Here is an 8,989-nt window from a genome sequence, read left to right as displayed (position 1 = left end):
TGTTGAAAAAGAAAAGAAAAAGGAAAGGGAGAGACAGAAAATGGATAAATATTTTGCGAAGGTATAACAAAAGGACAAAGGTAAAAGAAAAATTGGTAGTATACCTGTTATAAAGATCATAGATAACATTCCTCCACTAGCACAGGATACTCCACCAATAACTTCAGATACACTGGTACATACAAACAATCAACCAAATAAGGCAACTGAAGAAGTAACACAAGATGGCACTAACCCGGATTCTGAAAATCTTTTCACTATGAATGTTGATACACATGATTTTAACATTGTTGTGGATAAAGAGACTACAGAGGTTAAGGTAGCCGATGCTAAGAACAATGAGATCTCTGAGTCACCGGTACACACTGTTGACTCTCAGAACACAAAGATACTGACAGAGGCTAAGGTAACTAACACTGAGAAACCGCAGACAAAGAAACCAACAGATGCAGAGGTACTTACATAGATTGGAAATCCAGAAGAAGCAGAGGTAGTAACACAGAGTGAGAAACCAACAAAAAATGTAAATAAAGAGGAAGCAATTGATGGAAATAAGGAAGAAATAGTTAAGGTAATTGGGCAAGTATCTATTGAAAGGAAATCCATTGCAGAACTAAGCACATCCATTGGATAATTTAGAACCACTAATGTAACATATGTTCTTTTGGATTCAATTAAGAGGATAAAAGATTGCAATGCCTTAGCATTTAAGGCTATTGATGACACATTACCTATTTTGAAGATGATTGCAACAACCTGTAAGATAGATCACATTAATGATTCTTTAGGTAAATTGGATGCATTGTCCAAATTTATTGCTGAAAATGTTCTAACCATAGATAAGGTAAATGAGGAAAGTGTAAAGGAAAGAGTAGATAAAGAGAAAGGTGAATTCTTTGAGAAAACTATCAAAGACTATACTGAGCACATGGATTCATTATTACCAGTACTTAACTCAACAATTTTGGAATATAAGGAGTTGTATAGAGAAGCTTGCAAGCCTCACCACCTCACTGAAGATATTGATGAGGAAATTAAGATGACATGGAAGGAGATAGATGACATTGCGGATAATATGATAGGTTCTTCGAGATTTACCTCAATTTTTGAACAAGAAATGGCAGTTTATGAGGAAAAGTTAGAGAAACTTGAGAAAGAGAAAGCAAGGATAATGTTAAAGGCCTGAGAATTGAAAAGAAAACTTGGTCCAAGATTGGACAATATTATTACTTAGTGGGTTGAGCTATCAAAGGAAACAATTCAAGGAGAACGGTCACTGGAGCAATAGATGCACTATCTAACCAACTTGATCTAGCAGACAGAAATCATTATTTCTGACAATAACAAATTCATGCAGAGCCTGAATCTAATTTTGGCGGACATTTTTCAACTTGTACATAACTGGTTACAAGCTATGAGGTAGAACTCCTTTATTCTTTAATTATTTTTGACATCCTTTGTCATTGATGTCAACGAGGGAGTAGTATGGAGAAAAATAAATGCACAAAAGAGATCACTTACTTAGGGGGAGCACACTTCTTTTGGATTTCATTTTTGGACAACAGTTTTTGGATTTTTCTCATGAGTGTTGCCATCAATGCCAAAGGGGGATATTTTTGGCATTCTACACTCAATGAGAATGGTTGATGTTGTCATTGATGGCAACCAACTGGTAACAGGTTTCTAAACATTCACCGGCAACACAGACATCATCTACAGGCACCGACAGGCACATTCATCGGCATCCAGATTACACCGGCAACGAAGCATACCGACGCTCAGGCTGACATGAGACAAGTTTTGTTTATGTGAATTGTATTGTAAATATAATTAATTATTTGTAAGCCAACATGATGTATTGTAAAGACTCATATATGTATGAGATCTAATAAGTCATTTTTGTAATAGCATGGAATAGAAGAATATTATGTAGAAGATAATGAAAGGATTTTTTTTAATAAGGCAGATAGGTTATGTAAGTGAATATCATTCATCGGAAAGGTTTTTGGTTAAGGTTTCTATCAGAGCTTAAACAGGTACTGAATCAAGCATTGCAGATGCTATTTTGAGCAGCACATTGTATTGGATTTAATTATCCATTTTGTAGTCAATGAGACTCTTCTTTTGAGCAGCGAGCTCTAGGTTGTTGGCCTTCCTGCATGTGCAGGCCCATGTTGTAAGTAATATTTATTCATATTGGCCAGTGAGTAAATATCGTGGGTCATAAACCCCACCGAGGTTTTTACCACACCGTGTTTCCTTGCCAAAACATCTTGTGTTATGGTGTGCATTTATGTTGTCTCTATTATTTCTATTTACTGCACTATTGCTTGTTTACCAATACATTAATTTAAGTTGCAAAGTTATAAATAAGTTCAAATATTACACTAACCGGTTAGACACTGATTCACCCCCCCTCTCAGTGTCTTTGGGACTGTCATTGCATCTAACAATAGGTATCAGAGCCCGGTCCTCTATTTGCAAAATCCTAACAACTTGAGGAAGATTTTGAAACCGGTACTGATGGAGAATTTGAGAAAATAGTTGGAAGGAGCTCTTGAAGATTTTGATTCAAAAAAAGTGAATAATATCAAACTTTAAGATGCTTTGAGGACTGCTAAGGAATTCATTAAAGGACTTCAGGAGAACCTAGTTATAGCACAAAACAAGAGAAAGGAACTTTATGAGCAAATGCAGAAATATGATGATGAAAATGAAACTCTTAGTGATATTGTAGATAAGTTGAGGCAAGAGAACACTAACATGAGGAATGAAATGCAAGATTTAACCATGAGGCTATGAAAGGATATTGAAGACAGAAAGAAGAATGAAGAAGACTTGACTAGGAGACTTAATGATGGAGCAAATGAAAATCTAAGAATTTGTCATGAGAATGATATGCTAAAGACAGATCTAATTCACATGCAACATGATAAAGAGGGGCTTAGGAGACAAATTGACATTCTAGAAGAGTTGATCACTGCAAATGAACACAAAGACAAATTCAAGAAAAGTTCAGAAAGGCTTGATGACATGCTGAAAAGACAAAAACCTGATGGAGATACAATTGGACTTGGATTTGAACATGGAGAAAGTTCCGGGATTGCAAATAATCAAGATCATAGCAAACTGGTAAGACAACCTAATGCTTACAAATTTAATGGGAAATGTTTCAATTGCAACAAATTTGGTCATAGAGAAAATCAGTGCAGATTTAGAAATAATCAGAATACAAACATACCCACCAGTCAATGTTCCAAATGCAATAAAGTTGGTCACAATTTAGAAAATTGCAGAATGAATGTGAAATGCTATGTTTGTGGTAGATTTGGACATTTATCTAATTAATGTAGAACACAAACCGGTCAAGGATATGGAAAAGCTATTCAAAGGAATAATGTAACTTGTTCTGCATGTAACAAGATTGGGCATATTGCAAAATTTTGTAGAAGAATGACTATACCGATGAACAATAAAGGATCTAATGAGAAGGGAAAAGAAAAGGTAAATGAAATAAAGCAAGAATTTTCAAAACAATGGATTAAGAAGAGAGACCAGAGAGTTGATGAATCTGTCTCTGCACCGGTAGAATAGAGTAACCCTCCACCGGTAGGAGATTCTTCATCTAACTAAGGAATAATCCTTAGGGGGTATGGCAACAAGTTGAAAATCATGCATTCTACCCTCGGTTGATGGTAAGAAGACACATTTCTTCTTTACCGGCAGATGTGTTAAGATTTCAATTAACCGGCAAAGCATTTAATGTGGTTTTTGAAGAATTTTGGGTTATAAAGCATCAAAAAACCCTCATTTCAATCCACCAAGCATCCAAGCATTCTAAGGGCGCAAAGAGAGAGCAAAGGCATCCTAAGGTGAAGCAACAAAGTGTTTTTCAGGCATTCAAAGATTTCAAGTAAGAGGTATTTATCTTTTGAAATGGCATCTTCATCTTATGTACCTGAGTTTATTGTAAACCCTACTGTCATAGAGAACATTAAGTGACCTAGACCCGTATTTAAAATCATCCCTGAAATTGCCAAGCAAAATGATTCTATTGGAGCTTTTTCAAAAATTCTGAAAGGAGTCACTTTTGTCAAAGACTCGAGAATTTATATTGACTGCAACATAGAAAAATTAGGGTTTGATGACTTAAATAACATGTACAATGATGTTATTACTGATGAACAAGGTTTGGTTAAATGAGAGCACAAGATTGTAGGAGAGTTAGGATTTGTTGAAATTCTGAACATACCTAAATTTCCGAAGGAGGTAGTTCGTTTTGTATTGAGCAAAGTTCATGGAGAGTTTATGTGGCTAGACTCTGTCTTTAAAATCTCAAAGGAAGCAATCAAGGTAGTTACTGGTTTACCCTCAACCGGTAGTAGGCCCGACAAAACAAAGAAGATACCTAACAAGGGTGTTATGGACCTAACTGGAGCCACATCCGACAACAAATCTCTTAGGGTTAATGACATTACTAATGCAAATGTGAGATATGTGAGCATGGTACTTGGCTCTAGGGTAACTCATGCAAACAGATTAAATTTAGTTTACAGCTTATGTATTCATAGTGCATATGAGATGGTTAAGAATAATGCTAGGATTGATATCTGTGAATGGCTTAAGGATGAACTGATAGATAACCTAAAAAAGATTAAGGGTGACAAGAAGGGGACATTCCATTTTGGCAACCTACTTATGTGTTTGATGCTTTACTTCACCAAAGAGATACCCGACATTGGTCATAAGGACTTTGGATATGATATCCCGGTAGGCAAACAAATCATGTAAGATATTACCAGTATCGGCTCTAACAGTGCAAACATTATAGCAAACTACTTTAAAAACTTCCAAACTAAGATGAAGGCTAGAGAAAGGATACCACAGAGCATTGTAGACAAGTATGACAAGCAAATATGTTTTGTAATCAAACATGATGAAACATGGATGGAAGTTGTTACTCCTAAAACTATTTGGATAATAGAAAAGGGATATGAAGTTGATCTAATTATTCTTGAAGCATATGCTAAAACACTTCTTGATGTACCTAAGGAACCATCTAAAGAAATTTTAGGTAATGTTGAGACCATTGAGAGTGTTGTTTCGGTGCAGAGGAAGAGAAAAAGAAGAGAAAAATTCATCTGAGATGCATCCAAGATGCCTAAGGAGGTTAAGGAAAATGTAATGAACTTGAGTGGTATATCTTCTAGTGAACTCAAAGGATTGGAACTGGTAGCTCATACTTCACCGGTTGTCACTTCTTCAGATACAGACAATAGAAAAGCCACTGAGTTCAAGAGAGTTGAAAGGAAGAAGAGAAAACCCTCACTGATACCTTCTACTTCTCCTAAAAAGGCAAGAACTTTAAGGAAGAAGCAGCGGGTTGTAAGGGAGCCTAAGAAAAAGCTAACTCCTAAGAAGAAACAAACTAAGACACCTGATACCCTTACACCAGAGGAACTGATAAATGAGATAACACAAGAAGCTAATCTCAGTAATGTGAGAAAATTGTATCATTCTTACAAAGATTCTGACAAGGACACAATAGAGGCTAGTATTATTTTGCATCTAGACATCTATAACAAGGTTTTGATTGAAGTTGTAGCTAATCTGCCTAATGAATTATATCTAAGATTAGAGGCTAAAAGAATGTCTGTGATGGAATTAGATAAAAAGTTAAAAGTTGAAGCATTATTGGCAGTACACCCTGTTAATTCTAAAGTGGAAATTGATGAACTAATTTCTGAAGCAAACCAGTCAGTTTTTGTGAGTGGTCATCGACAAGTTAGCCTAATGGTTGGGAGAGTGAAACAAATGGCCAATGAAACTATAGACAAATGGGACATATTTTTTGTTGAAAAATAAAAGAAAGAGGAAAGGGAGAGACAGAAAATGGATGAATCTCTTACGAAGGTATACCAAAAGGACAAAGGTAAAAACAAAATTGGTAGTATACCTGTTATAAAGGTCACGAATAACATTCCTCCACCAGCACAGGATACTCCACCAATAACTTCAAATACACTGGTACATACAGACAGTCAATCGGATAAGGCAACTGAAGAAGTAACACATGATGACACTAACTCGGATTCTGAAATTCTTTTCACTATGAATGTTGATACACAAGATTTTAACATTGTTGTGGATAAAGAGACTGCAAAGGTTAACGTAGTCGATGCTAAGAATAGTGAGATCTCTGAGTGGTGTAGGAGTACCCTTCTAAGGTCTTCCTCCATTTGACCTTGTTGGAATTTTGCTTCTTTAAGAAGCCATGTAAATGTAATAAGAGCTAAGAGCTCATTGGTCTTGTTTAGGTCCTAGTTTAGGTCCTAGGTTCTTAAGTCTAGGTTAATTTTTCTTATGGAGTAGAGGGTATGTGTGCCTTTGATGTGTTTGGGGTCCTTTTGACATGGTTGTGTCCATAGGATAGCCCAAGGTAGGTTCAAAAGTCAAGAAAAGCAACATTGTAGAAGTTGCTCAAAAGTTGTAAAAAGTTGCATCACAACTTTTCAAAGTTGTCATGTAACTTTTCAAAGTTGTCATGTAACTTTTCCACCAAATAGGTCATAACCTTAGTTTGGCATTAGGAACCCTAACCATGGCACACCAACTAAGGCAAAGACACTATAAGTTGTTGCAAACCCTAAAATGGGGGGTGGGATGTCAGATTGTACGACCAAGAGAAAAGACCTTGACTGTGACTGTGTTTTTGTTGCCAGTCGGCACAAATGAAGCATTAACAAGTTGATAATGGATTGTTTTATGAACTAAATGGTGTTGAGAGTCTTACATTGTGTTTATACTTTCATTTTGAGCACTTAGGGTAGGTTTTTGTGCGTTTGTAATTATTTTGTGAAGTACTTTGTCATTGTCCAGTTTTGGACTGTTTTGTGTAATGGATTAATAACTCCTATCCCCATTGTGGAGACACCATGAAACCATGGGGAATATGAGTGAAAACCTTGTATAGTATTTCAAAGCAAGCAAGACCCTTGAAAATGCAGGAAATTCTTTCAAAGACCTACTCCTAGGTGAGACTAGACTGTGCCCGGCTAGGAAGGGTTGAAGTTGCAGAGGTCCATGAGAGAAAGGTAGGACAAGGAGGGAGGCACCCTTTTGAGGAGGTGTAGAGGGATGTGTGAAGCACCATTGGTGAGAAGGATGATCTTCCATGAATCCAAATAAGGTGGCAAAGACAATAAACCATCACTGTGACCCAGGCAAGCCTTGAAACCCTTGTAAAAACCCTCAAAAACCCCAAAATTCACCTAGGGTAGTGTACAGACACTTGGAGGCCCAAAACTAGGAAAATATTTGATCCCTTGCCAAATGATTAGTAGTACTTTTGGTAAGATTCACAAGTGTGTGCATTGTTTGCAAGAGGGAGCCCTAAAAGTCCGGAATGGAGGCCTAATTGGGCACATTCCTTGTAGCCCTATTTTGTAGGAAAAAAGCAAAATAGTGAGATCGGTAAGGAAATAGAAGGTTAAAACCTCTTGGGGGCACATGAATGGATGGACAACCATGTCAGAGACCTATCCTAACCTTGCTAGGACCTAGGAAGGTGAAGAAGGAGCTAAACCCTTATTAGTCTATGTGAGGGTTTTTGATGCTTGAGAGTAGGTGTGACTTTAGGAGGAGTATCACAGATTGTTGGTGGGTGGATTGGGCAAGGTCAAGGGATTCCACAAGAAAGGGAAGTCCTAGAGACACTAGGGTGTGGTTGAAACACCTGGTGATCCAAGGAGAGGATCAAGGAGCATAGACTAGGCTAGTCTATACCATAACCATTCCCATCAGATTGGTATCAGAGCAAGTTAAAGATTTGGTGGACCATCCATGTCTCTATATTCTGGTGAATCAGTAGGGGAGAACATAATGGTCACTAATGCAGAGCTGGTTAGGGAGGTAGAAGAGCAAAAGGAGAAAAATAGACTCCTTGAAGATGCTATGAGTGAAATAAGGAACAAGCTGCAAGAAGTGGTTGATCAGAGAGCACAAGAACTCTGGGGTGCAGACAATAGTGACAAAGGCAAGAAAGCTATTGATCTTGATGACATCATACCTGAACTAGACCCCTTAATCAATGAAGAACCTTTTGTAAAAGCCATCAAGGCTTCGAATACTAAAGCTTTTGAAGGATTGCCACATTTCAGTGGAAGGATGGACATTGACACTGTCATGGAATGGATTAAGGGTATGGAGAACCACTTTGAGTGTGAAGGTGTGACAAAAGCTCAAAAGGTTAAGGTTGCCAAATCAAGACTAAGGGGAGCAGCCTTGACATGGTGGAAGTACTTGCAAGAAGAGAGAGTTAGCATGGGAAAGCTACCTATAGCCAACTGGAAGGCCATGGTGAGTAAGATCAAGGAGAACTACTTACCAAAGGATTATGAAGTCCAACTTCATAAGAAGAGACAGGGATTGAAGCAGAAAGACCTTGATGTGACCTCCTACATAGAGGAGTTTCAAAAGCTTTGTCTTAGATCCAAAGTCCAAGAAGAGGAATCTATCAAGGTGGCTAGGTATCTAAGTGGCCTAAAGTGGAACATTCAGGAGGAGATAAGCCTATGGACTCCTACCACTATCCAAAAAAGTCATCAGCTTGCTGCTAAGGTGGAAGAGAGGAACAAAAGGAAGGGAGAATCTAACAACAGGGGTAGAGGTAGACGTAGAGATCAAATGAATCACCGAGGTGGTTACCAAAGCAAGGCAAATGAGCAAAGGAATCAAGGAGAGTCCAAGTTGACTGAACATAGCAGTGAAACCAATCTCAGAGGAGGCCATTCTAGAGGAAGAGGTGCACAAGGGGGCCCAAGTAGGGGTAGAGGTACCGGCAGGGGTAACTCCTACTTTGCAACCATGAAATGCTACAATTGTGGTCAATTGGAACACCCGGCCTATAGATGCCCTGATAAGCCTACCTCATCAAACAGTGGAAAGAGGGTTGCTTATGCCCATGAAGACACATCAAGCAACAAAACAC

The sequence above is a fragment of the Cryptomeria japonica genome, chromosome 2 (assembly GCF_030272615.1).
Source record: "Cryptomeria japonica chromosome 2, Sugi_1.0, whole genome shotgun sequence".
NCBI lineage: Eukaryota > Viridiplantae > Streptophyta > Pinopsida > Cupressales > Cupressaceae > Cryptomeria > Cryptomeria japonica.
The sequence above is the reverse complement of the archived record's forward strand: the minus strand, read 5'-3'. Positions refer to the sequence as shown.